Below are 12341 nucleotides of genomic sequence, written 5' to 3'. Positions count from 1 at the left end.
GATTGCGCCACTACACTCCAGCCTGGGCGACAGAGCGAGACTCCGTCTGAAACACACACACACACACACACACACACACACAATGTTAAACAGTCAACATGAGCTTTTACAACAAAAGACTCAGCTACTACCTCCACTCTCATCAGTGTCTGACTGTGATATTCCTTTAGACAGCAGGACTCTTGAGGTCTTTCATTCTTCAGTATCTCTCTAGCTTCAGGTAGCAAGCAGCTCCTTACTTTTAAAAATAGAGCTCAGTGGGACATGTACCAGAACACAAAAATAGACTACTAGAAGGTAAAATGACACCTGCATCCCTGGCTCCTGGACTTCTATGTATTTGGGATAGAAAACGGATTAGTGTTAAAGCATCTACTAATGGATGTCTCAAAGTAGGAAAAAAACAGGTCAGGGCTAATGGAGAACTGTGCAAACGCTGCCAGCGGAGGATTCTTACAAAGCTTTTAGACTACACAAAATAACTTGTTCTTTCTTCTAATTCAATCACTGGTACACAAAACTTTGCCTCATTTGGAATGATTAGATTGAAAATTAATACGAATACACAAATGATTCCTTGAAGCAACATTCAAAAGGGGGTTTATAAAAGGCTTGCCATATATGGTTACAGCATCCTTAAAAAGTCTTTTGAACTCAGAATATTGCTATACTGATCTTGTTGGTGGAAAATTAATTTATCTCCTCCTTAGATAATAGTTTCATTAGCTCCAAAAAGAGCCTAATAAAAAAAGCATTAAGTTATCTTGAAAAAATGTGTTATTTATGCTCACATTTTTGTTATTTGTTAAGAGAGACTTCTTTGCTTCTCTAGGATTACTAAAATAATAGTATTTTAAGCTTTCTCTATCAGCTTTTTAATAGTCTGAGTCCTATATGTAAAGACCAGCCAAGCAATAAAGTTTCAGTTTTAAACCAAAATTTAAAAGTCTTAATTAATGTGCCAAATGTGTTTCATGTATGCCTTTCATTCTCTTCCTGTAAGCTCTAAGCTTTCCATGAGGAGCTCATTGATTAGGATCAGTTTAAGAAGATATTCTAGTTTTAAAAACGCAGCAAAACCACCCACATTTGCTGCAGCTCCTTTGTCAACTTGGTGATTTTATACAAAAAGTTCACATTACTGCCATTTTTAAACAATATAAAAATCTTCCTATTTGTACACACATATTCATAGCAACATATGTACAATAGACAAAAAGTGAAAGCAACCCAAGTAGCCAACAATAAATAAATGGATAAACAAAATATGGCATACAGATATAATGGAACATTATTCAGCCTTAAAAAGGAAGGAAATTCTGACACATGGATGAACTCTGAAGACATTATGCCAAGTAAAATAAGCCAGTCATAAAAGGACAAACATCATGAATCCACTCATATGAGATATCAAAAATAGTTAAATTCATGGAGACAGAAAGTGGAATGGTAGTTACCAGGGGCTGGGAGGAGGAGGGAATGGGAAGTTGTTGTTTAAATGTGTATAGAGTATCAGTTTGGGAAGATGAAAAAGTTCCGGAAGTGGACTGTGGTTACAGTTGCCCAACAATGTAAATGTACTTAATGTCACTGAACTGTATATTTAAAAATGGTTAAAATGGTAAATTTTATGTTATGTATATGTTACCACATTTTAAAAAAATACAGGAAATCTTGTAGCACTGAGACTTCTTAAAATACTGAAATTCTAGGAATGAATGAGTAAACAAAAGTTTTGGTTTAAGAATAGCATATCCAATCGCTGCTGTTAAACAAACTTGTGGACATGTCTGTTTCTATTCATTTGATTTATATATTTCAGAATCATCCTGCACATGGGCTACAATGAAGGCCGCTAGAGTAAAGCTCTCTTATTAGGCTATATCATTTTATGGAATACAGAGACACCAAGGCTAAAAAAATAAGTGCAGTTTTTTTGGTGGCTCTCTTTCATATTTATGAAAATATGAGGCTGTTTATAACCCAGAGACTCAAGATAGATTTTCTAAACAGTATTGGCAAGGTTACCAACATTAAAGTTTTGGAAGTGGATTTGAATGAATTAACTGATGACACAAAGTGAGAAATCTGATATATATAAACTGAGAAAATAAAAATTTATTGCTATTATCCATAATATCACTAAAGGCAAAAAAAAAAAAGTGAACTAAGAATTGTTTTTGCAAATGGACCATGCTCTTTCTTCTCCAGATCAATGATAACTGAGTAATTCCTCCTCTCACACACCCTTCTTTTTCCCTACAATAAGCCATCAGGCATTTTCCCACTTTCCTCTAGGATTGTTTATCATTATTACTCATTTGGAAATAAAGTTCAGCGTTCCTGTCCCAGCCAAAAAACATTAGACTGAATCAGATAGTGATTGCCAGTACTCCTGAAAAAAAAAAAAAACTGTCATTCTCATGAAGAGATGAATACCAGTGTTTCTTTAAAATGATTTAAATAATCAATTAATGTTCAATTAAGTATCCAATAAATCATCTACTCGCTCGAAGCCTCTCCTTATTTAATCAATATGATCATGAACAATCCTTTTATTTTCATTCATTTGCAATGTCCGCTTTGTCAGAATTTGTATAATTAGTTTTGTTAGCATCTAAGAAAATGAGCTGATTCTCTTTGTTAGTGGATTGCCTATTTTCCTAATTTTGAATTAATGAATCTAGTTTGTAAGCCATCTTTAAAATATATACCCAGGAGGCAATTATTTTACACTTTAAATTGAAAAGAATCTCTCTATTTTTTTTCCAAAGTAAATGGAACAGCATAATAGTTGGGAAATATTTTAAAGTATCATTCAATAATATTATTTGAACTCAATTATGATTTTGCTAATTATGCTATATTAACTTGAACATATATTATCATATACATCTTACTATATTATACATGTATACTTATACAATATATTACTATATTAACTTGATAAATTGTTTTTAGTATGGATTACAGGAAACGAACTCAGTTTTGAGATATACTTCTTTATATATATCTTTATAGGTACCAACAGGGCTCAAAACGTTTATTGAGATAAGCCCAACTTCCTTCTTCTGGCAAAAATTCACAAAGGTATATAAACACATGATACCACGTCTAGCACTCATATGCACAAAAATTTTTAACTATGATTTACTAGAATATATAGAGACATTAAGCTCACTGTGCCTGTTTCTTCAGCTGTAAAATGAGCACAACAGTATCAACCTCAGAGTACTAACGAGAAGTAAATGTACTTACAAACATAAATTTTTAGAATTTAGCTTGGCTTTGAGTGAGCAACATACAAGGTTTATTAAGTTATTATTATTAGCATCATTATACTCTCAGTCAATCCCAAAAACATTTTTCTAGGGTAGCTTAAAAACATGTTTTTATATAAGAAAACCTAAGCTTTGAGAGATTAAGCATTACAATTTACCTAAAGCCACAGAGTTAATACATGGCAGAGCAGGGATTTGACTAATTCCAGGCTTTCTGACCACTTCATAGTGGTCAATACTCCTCTTAAAATATAGCAAGCAGAAATGGTCACAATGCTACAAACACAGCAAAGGATTCTGAAAATTTTGCTTTCAAAATCTAGTCTAAGAGATTGTCAGTTCAATGAACTGTGGCAATCTAAAACTTAGGTAATGGGCATTAGATAATGGTCCAACTTCTCTCATCATGAAACTATAAAATTATTCCTAAATCTAAATTTATAGAAATTTACCTTTTCTCTTTTAAATATTTTTAAATTAACTATTTTTAAAATTTAATGTTTACTCGTTATTCAAATCTATGTATATTTTGAAACTGGTATTCAATCATCTAAGCTAGTATCTATGCCTTCTAGTTTTTGTCAACTGGAAATTTAAATAATATGCCTTCTACGTTTTTATTGAAGTTTTTAATAAATTGTTAGGGAAGACTTGGTCAAGGATAGAGTTCTGGCTTTAGAGATTCAAGTTCTAAATTCTTCTGCACTGTTCGTCTACTCACCACCCAGACCAAACTGTGCTGGCTTCACGATAGCACTACAAGCCAGCTTAGGAGATAAAGGCATCAACATGACCAGCTTTATCATGCCAGTAAAATGTTAATGGGTCTCACAGCTTATCCACTTTTAGAAAGGTGACTGAAGAGGAAAACCAACGAATACAGATAAACCAGCAAAAAGGGTAACCCTATAAATTAGAAGAGGAACGTTTTAACAATTATATTTTTCACCATTTATATTGGGGAGCTATGAGGGTTTTCTTAATTTATAATACTTGTTTTCTAAATTACCAAATGTATGTTTTTTGAAAACAAAATTAAGCAATATGACAATATAGAATAGGCCAAGTGCAGTGGCTCATGTTTGTAATCCCAGTGTTTTGGGATGCCAAGGCCAGCGGGTCACTTAAGTGTTCAAGGTTATACACAGTGAGCTATGATCACGCCACTGCACTTCAGCCTGGGTGACAGTGACAGAGCAATATCCTATCTCTAAAATAAAATAATAAAAGAATGTAAAATTTTCAAAGGGAAAATATCATTTTTTCTTTTTAACAAACCTCATTGATAACCTCTGTTAATAATTTGGCATTTTTAATGTTAGTTTACTGTCTTGAGGGTTACATCTCTATAGATCTCCCCAAATTGTCAAATATTATTTTCTAGTTACATATCTATATGACTGTGCTTTGCTAGATATATACATATAATGACTCTATTCTAGCTATATGTAGTATACATATATATACTGTGTGTGTATACTTTATGTGTATATATAGTATACATATATAATACTATGTATAAATACTACAGCTCTTCATTAAATTGCAAAGAAATATTTATATTCAAGAAATTCATTTCTGTTAATATTTCTACCATCTCACTCTCTATGTAACATATAAATACTATGCTACCAATATCAATTTACATTCTAAATGGAACAGTAGCTACAATTTATTGAACATGGAATACTTTCCAGACTGCAAGCAATTTTATTCATCCAAGCAAGCCTGTAAGGTAGAATTTATTATCCACATTTTATAAATGACACTCTGTCTCAGAGGAACCAATCATTTTACCAAGGCCACATGGTAACAAGTGGCTAGAGTAGAAACCAGAACTCAACCCTGATAACAAATCTAGCATCTTAATCACTGTGCTGTATTTGAATCCCTCCATCAATTGATCCTGCTATCACTATTTTCATACTTAGGAAAAATTCAATTTCTATTGATTCCATCCTTCTTTCCATATGGAGCATGGATTAAATAAATAATGCTAAGATATCTCTCAACCTTAGCATTACTGACATTTTGAGTCAGATAATTATTTCTAATAGGGAGCTCTCCTGGGAACTGTAGGATGTTTAACGATGCTCCTGAACTTTACCTAGCAGATGTCAAACCAGTAGCACTCTTCAAGTCCTAAAAACTAAATAATATATCTTCAGGCAGGGATAAAATTTGGCCTAGTTGACAATCAATGCAATACTCCACTTAAAAACGTGAAAAGACACAGTAAGTAGAAGCAGAATAACAGATTCAAGTTCTTGCATGTTTTATTTGCATTTTTAAATCTTATTTTCTTCTGTGGAGATTATAATTGTAAAATTTAGTACTTTGAGAAGAATATGTAGAGTCTGAGATCATTATAATCCTTCTCTGATAGCTATTTATTATACAAATTAATTGTTAACTACATTAGATAAAAATATTCCAGGTGCAAGTCTTTAGTAGTCCATTTCATCACAATGTTAACTACAGTAAAACTTCTTTTCTTGCCCAAAGTGCCACAAAGAGGTTTCTTATTTATCCCAACTCATGAGAAAGTATTATATACCATCTCTAAGGCAGGGATATCCTTTTAGAAGTTCAGTGTTCTGTTTTTATGATTTCCCTATAAGTTACAAGCATGGACTCATAAACTATAGAAAATAAAACTGAAACGAGGCCGGGCGCGGTGGCTCAAGCCTGTAATCCCAGCACTTTGGGAGGCCGAGACGGGCGGATCACGAGGTCAGGAGATTGAGACCATCCTGGCTAACACGGTGAAACCCCGTCTCTACTAAAAAATACGAAAAACTAGCCGGGCGAGGTGGCAGGCGCCTGTAGTCCCGGCTACTCGGGAGGCTGAGGCAGGAGAATGGCGTAAAAACCCTGGAGGCGGAGCTTGCAGTGAGCTGAGATCCGGCCACTGCACTCCAGCCTGGGCGACACAGCGAGACTCCGTCTCAAAAAAAAAAAAAAAAAGAAAAGAAAACTGAAACTCAACTTTATGGAGAAACATTATGAAACAGTCTACCATTGAAGGCTAGAATACCAGTAATTAAAGCCAAAAGTAAAATCTAAATGACCAATGAATATACTGAGTCAAATATTGCCTCTTGCGAGAATATTTCACTGATGTTAAAGAAACTCCTGAAAAAGGCCCTTCCTCTACACTATATTTATTTAAATGTCTCCTTAGAGGAACTTTGTACAGGAAAGTAAATGCTTGCTTGGTCCACAAATTAGGTTCATGCCCTTCTTGGTTCCAGTTTATAGAGCTGTGATTTGTAAACTTTTTTTCTCACGTCAACATACCTGATGGATGTGACACACACATCAGTAACTGGCTCACTACAGCATTGATTCAGGAGGTTGGGAGGTCCCCTAGAGAGAACATATCAGAATCGAAGGCAGGTTAGTGTTTGAAAAAGCCTACCATGTGATAATCACCCTTGTAGAAGACAAAGAGCCATTGTTCCTGCCATCTCAAAGGGTGCACCTAGGATGAAAAGTTCATTTCACTATTAACAGTGCCACCTTATGTTAATAATATTTCCAAAAGTACACATAATTTAGTGCATCAAATCTCAAGCCTTCCTTTTCCAGCTTTTTTTCCTGGGTTTTTTTGTTTTTTGTTTTTTGTGTTTTTTTTAACTCTTTAATTGATATATCAGAGTTCTGCATAGTTTGGGGTACATGTAATGTTGTGATATATGTATACAATGTGTAATAATCAAATCAGGATAACTGGATGATACATCACCTTAAACATTTGTCTTTCTTTGTGTTGGGAACTGATATAGTTTGGCTGCGTCCCCACCCAAATCTCATCTTGAATTGTACCTTCCATAATTCCCATAGTTGTGGGAGGGACCTAGTGGGAGATAACTGAATCATGGCAGCAGCTTCACCCATACTATTCTCATGGTAGTGAATAAGTCTGATGAGATCTGATGGTTTTATAAGGAGAAACCCTTTTCTCTTGACTCTCTGTCTTTGCTTGCCGCCATACATGTAAGATGTGACTTGCTCCTCCTTGCCTTCTGCCATGATTGTGAGTCTTCCCCAGCCATGTGGAACTGTAATTCCAACTAAACCTCTTTCTTTTGTAAATTGCCCAGTTTCGGGTATGTCTTTATTAGCAGCATGAAAATGATAAATAAAGGAACATTACAATTCTTCCCTTCTAGCTATTTTGAAATATAAGGTATTGTTAACTATAATTTCTCTACTGTGCTATCAAATACTAGAATTTATTCCTTCTATCTAACTGTATGTTTGTATCCATTAACCAGCTCTCTTCATTCCTTCCTCCCCTCTTCCCTTCCCAGCCTCTGGCAAACACCATTCTACTTTCTACCTACACAAGATCCACTTTTTAGGCTCCCACATGTAAGTGAAAACTTGCAGCATTTGTCTCTGTCTGGTTTATTTTATTTAACATAATGACCTCCAGTTCCAGCCATGTTGCTACAAATGACAGTATTACATTCTTTTTAAGGCTGAATAGTATTCCATTGTGTATATATACCCCGTTCTGTATCTATTCATCTGTTGACAGACACTGAGGTTAACTCTGTATCTTAGCTACAACAAACATGGGAGCATACTGATTTCCTTTGAGTATATACTCAGCAGTAGGATTGCTGGATCAAATGAGAGTTCTATTTTTAGTTTTTTGAGGAACCTCCATACTGTTTTCCATAATGTCCAGCTAGATTTTATTTATTTATTTATTTATTATTTATTTATTTATTTATTTATTTATTTGTGAGACAGGATCTCACTATGTTGCCCAGGCTGATCTTGAGCTACTGGGCTCAAACAATCCCCCCACCCCAGCCACTTGAGTATTTTGGACTAAAGACATCTAGTCCAGGTACATTTTAGACCCATACATTTTAGACCTGGAGTGGTAGTTATAAATCTGTCAAATTGTTTTAATATTTATATAGTGTTTTCGCCTCCCAATTTTCACTGTTCTAGCTATACGTAAATCACCAGAAGATATTTAACAAAGCAGAAACCGTAGTTATCTTCCTATTTGCATTGGGACCAAACAAATAACAGAAGATCTAAAGCACCAAAGGCACACGACAGATGAATGGAGCATAGTATTAACTCATGTGAAGGTCTTCAAAGCTTTAGCTAATAAAAACAAAATATACATCTATAGATTATTATGCTGACAAAAAAAAAAGCAAGTGCAGTCCCAGTATGTGTTAAGGATCTCATTAACTAGACCAGTGGTCCGTAAGCAGGCATATGACAAAATTACACGTTCTCCTTCCTGCTCACCCACGTGTTGATGTTCTGTAGGTTTAGAGTTGATGCTTAGGCAAGTATATGTTGTAAAAAGGGTCACAAATTATTTTTTCTACAAAAGAGGTGACAGCCACACTTTGCTTTGTTCCAGTCATGCCACATCTGTTGTACTAGGTTCTGGACTCCCCAATTTCAAAAGACCATATCTAAACAGAGAAGAGAGGAAAGGGGGAGAACGAAATGGCATGGAAGGGGACTTAGTTCCCTATTACGGCAGTGATTAGGCAAAAGCTTAACAAAGATCACTTGTTAGGCAATTCATAAATTGAGCTCTACCTTTAATTTCCCTCCATTCCTGTGATACAACAGCAATGATGTTTTTCAGGAAAAGTAGCACATACATAAACAGAAAAAAAAAAAAGTCCTCCAAAAATTTACTAGGATATATAAAGACAAGTCTAGAAGAGTAGTGAAGGCAATGGAGATTGTATGATGCGGGAAAATTCACTATGTGAGCAAAGAATCAACAGTGGACTGCACTTCCGGGCCCTTGATCCAGAGTCAATGGTCCGGAATTTTATATATATTATATCTTTATTTATAATATACATAATATAATTTATATATTATATATAACATACATATATAATATATATTTTTTTATATATTGAATGTAGCCTAATTTATACATACATATATTAACTGTACAAAAGGCAAACCATAGTAAGCATCTAGGATAACCCAAGAAAAACATCAAAGCGGAACTCAACGTGATAATTTTACAAGGTTAACTTCTCTCGACAGCCTAGATTGTCTCTACTGATAAAGTAAGCTTTTAACTAGTCATATGAAAAGCACTCATCTGCTCAAGGATAAGAACCTTGCCCATGTACTTTTTAAGTGTGATCAAAGGTTACAACAGCATATTGCCCTGGGGATCGTTAGAGGGTTCCACAGAAGTTGAAGTCTGTACTGACTCAGTAATATCTTTCATCGGTAGGATTCAGCACCAAGAGTTAAGAAGTCATCTGCCCTGTAAGATTTAGGACCGTGCTTAACATCTAATCTTAAATAGGGTGATAGTCTTTGCACAAATTGAAATATCCAAAGCCTACAACCTTTCTGTGTTTGTAGTGATAGGCTGGGCACAAGAAGCTCCAGTTCTAAAACAGCATGTACATACTAATCAGGAAAATATGGTGAACTAACGTGGCTGTGGTATTAAAATATTTTGTGTGAACTAAGAAAATTGAGCAGCTTCAAGCAGACAAGGTCACATGAGGTAGATAAGTAACATACACTGAATATGTCCAAACCAAGCACATCATCTTCCCTCCTTCATCCCGAAACTAAAATAAACAAAAACTGATCTGATGCTTTTCTTCCTCAGTGACCAGCACCACTATCTGTCTAGTTTGTCAGGTTCGCAATTTTAAGTGGTGTTAATGTCCTTTGTTAACACCTTCCACTATCAATCACAGGCTAATCCTCCCAACTGCAGTTTTGTTTTTTTTTTTTTCTTAAATCATCTTTCCTGCCCACCACTAGTATCTTAATGACTTTTCAATGTCTCTACCCAGGACTTTCACAATACCCTCTTAAATGCCTCCTTGTGTCCATTTGGGTCCCCACCTAATCCACTGCTAGTAGAATTATGTTTAAACTATTCACATCACTCTTAGGTTAAAAAATATAATGCTTGGTACACATAAAATATCAAATTCCTCAACCTAATCTTAAAACACTGAAGTTTTCATCCCGCCTGCCCTCCATACCGGCTCCACATTCCCCTTATCATACCTCTTAAAATTTCCCACCATCCCACCTCTACTCCTCAGTACAAAAGCAGGACGATCGGTTTCACATGTCTTTTCCACAACCCAGTCTGCACTCTACACCTGGTGTCCAGCTCTACAACACATCTTAATCCTTCCCTACCTCATATCCTCTGAGCCTTATGCCCACAGAGGAAATATATAGAAATATTCTTTTACAAATACCCTGGTTTTTTTTTTTTTCTATTTTAGATACCTTCTTTATATTGTACCAAAATTGATTACAGTTGGCTTACTACTAACATAAACACATGAGAAAGTTAAACATAAATCAAAAGGAAAAGTCAGAAAAGACAGGAAGACAGAACTTTACCAGAAATCCATGTTAAGAGGGTGATGGTATTTGAGCATTAAATTTAGCTATGACCTTTCTGGAGGGCAAAGTTCTCATGACTTTCTGTTTTTCAAAGCATTTATCCCTTGGCACTATAATCATTTGTTACTGTAGTATCTTTACTCAGGGAGGGTGCAAGGGAGGTTCACTTCTGAATCTTCCCCCAGCAATCCCCACACTTTCTGGGATGTTGTGGGCACACTTCAAACGTTCTGGAATAAAAAACGCAAACAGTGTAAGTTTTCCAAGGAGAATTCCCACAAGCCAGAGATCCCCAGCTACAGTCTAGGAGCCAACCATGCTAAAGGTGACTTTCCCACTAAAAACAAGAAGCACTGACTAGTAAATACTGGCATTCTGGTCTTCCTTACAGTTAAATTCCTGTGTCCATTAATAACCTGACATTCTGATTGATGAGATATAGTTTTATTATTAGTGCGCCTCCACAGTGGATAACCTCTAGTTTTATGGAAAAATTGCATCTCTGACCTGCAAGACTGAGATCTGGATTCCACCCAAATGCTAACTTCAGTCCTGATTGCCCCCTTTCCTCCTCACACACACAGAAAGAGAGAGAGAAAGGAAATGGCTACCAACCTCTGTCACCTTAACTCAACCATCGCAAGCATGATCAGCTAGTACTATCCTGCTAACTCTTCTTCGACAGAACAGTAAAAACCGGGTGGAATGAATGATTGAGTAAAACTGATTTTTCTGTTTATATTCTCTGATTCTATCATATTTTCTTCTAGAAAGATTTTTTTTCTTGGTTAAGTGAGAGCACACTCTCTATTTTTCTAAGTAGTTATAGAAACTGTTTTAATATTCTCAAATTTATTTCTGCAAAATTGTACAGCTCTTCAAATGAAAAAGCATTTTAATAATCCCAGATGTGGCAGCATTTTAAAAAAATATTATGTACACATTGCTTTCTTTCTGTATTCATTTATTCGAACAAGGAATAGCAAATGGAAATGTACAAAGTTCCTTAGTCTTATGCAGGAAATGCAGGGAATACTCAGCAAAATCCTAAGAAGCAAAACTGAAGTTAATCAATATTATATACAGTGTATGTAACTCAAATACATGAAAACAAAATACAGAAATAACTCATTTTTAGAAAATATGCTCATTACTTTAAACAATAATCATTATGAACTTGATGTTTATTTGTAACCTTATTGGCCTGGTAATCAGTGAGGTAGTACAATACTCTCTTCTACATGTTTTATAAGGAATTTTCTCTCCTTAGCAGAACAACATTTGTTTTCATGTTCATCTCAAGGTATCAGTTGTGGTGGCAGAGTTTTGTTGCCACCCCTAAAACAAAAAGACACCAAAAAGCCTTTGTAAAAACTGAAACACATTTCGGTATATATGTACATATACGTGGATTATATATTTTCATAAAACTCTGCCTTCAGGTAAAGTTACAAAAATTGTCTGCAGGCTGATCTAAAATTTCAGGGATCTACCTTGGAGGATCAGGTACCAGTAGGATCTCCGATCTTATAAGAAATTTTAAGCCTGTGCAGCCTTCTGGGTCAAAAATTAGGAATGCAAAAGGATTTTATTTCCAAGGGTGTTTTACACAGTATTGAATATCACGCATTACCATTCCTAAAAACACCTGGAGGTGTA

The 12341-nt window shown here is 35.1% G+C and overlaps 1 protein-coding gene across 2 annotated transcripts in view; it reads right to left on the bottom strand.

Annotated features, from left to right (window-relative positions):
• The window catches only part of PDE3A (phosphodiesterase 3A), a 344786-nt gene that overhangs the window by 314055 nt on the left and 18390 nt on the right, over nt 1-12341 (bottom strand). Inside the window, exon 1 of one of the 2 annotated variants that reach the window (XM_009180335.4) lies at nt 6582-7068. The exons of the other annotated variant lie outside the window; for it this stretch is intronic. The gene's annotated coding sequence lies outside the window, so the exon portion shown is untranslated. Of the gene's footprint in view, nt 1-6581; nt 7069-12341 lie in introns of those variants that run through there. 2 annotated transcript variants of the gene reach the window in all.

Source organism: Papio anubis, chromosome 9 (genome assembly GCF_008728515.1).
Source record: "Papio anubis isolate 15944 chromosome 9, Panubis1.0, whole genome shotgun sequence".
NCBI lineage: Eukaryota > Metazoa > Chordata > Mammalia > Primates > Cercopithecidae > Papio > Papio anubis.
Note: the sequence above shows the minus strand (reverse complement) of the source record. Positions and strands in the feature narration are given on the sequence as shown.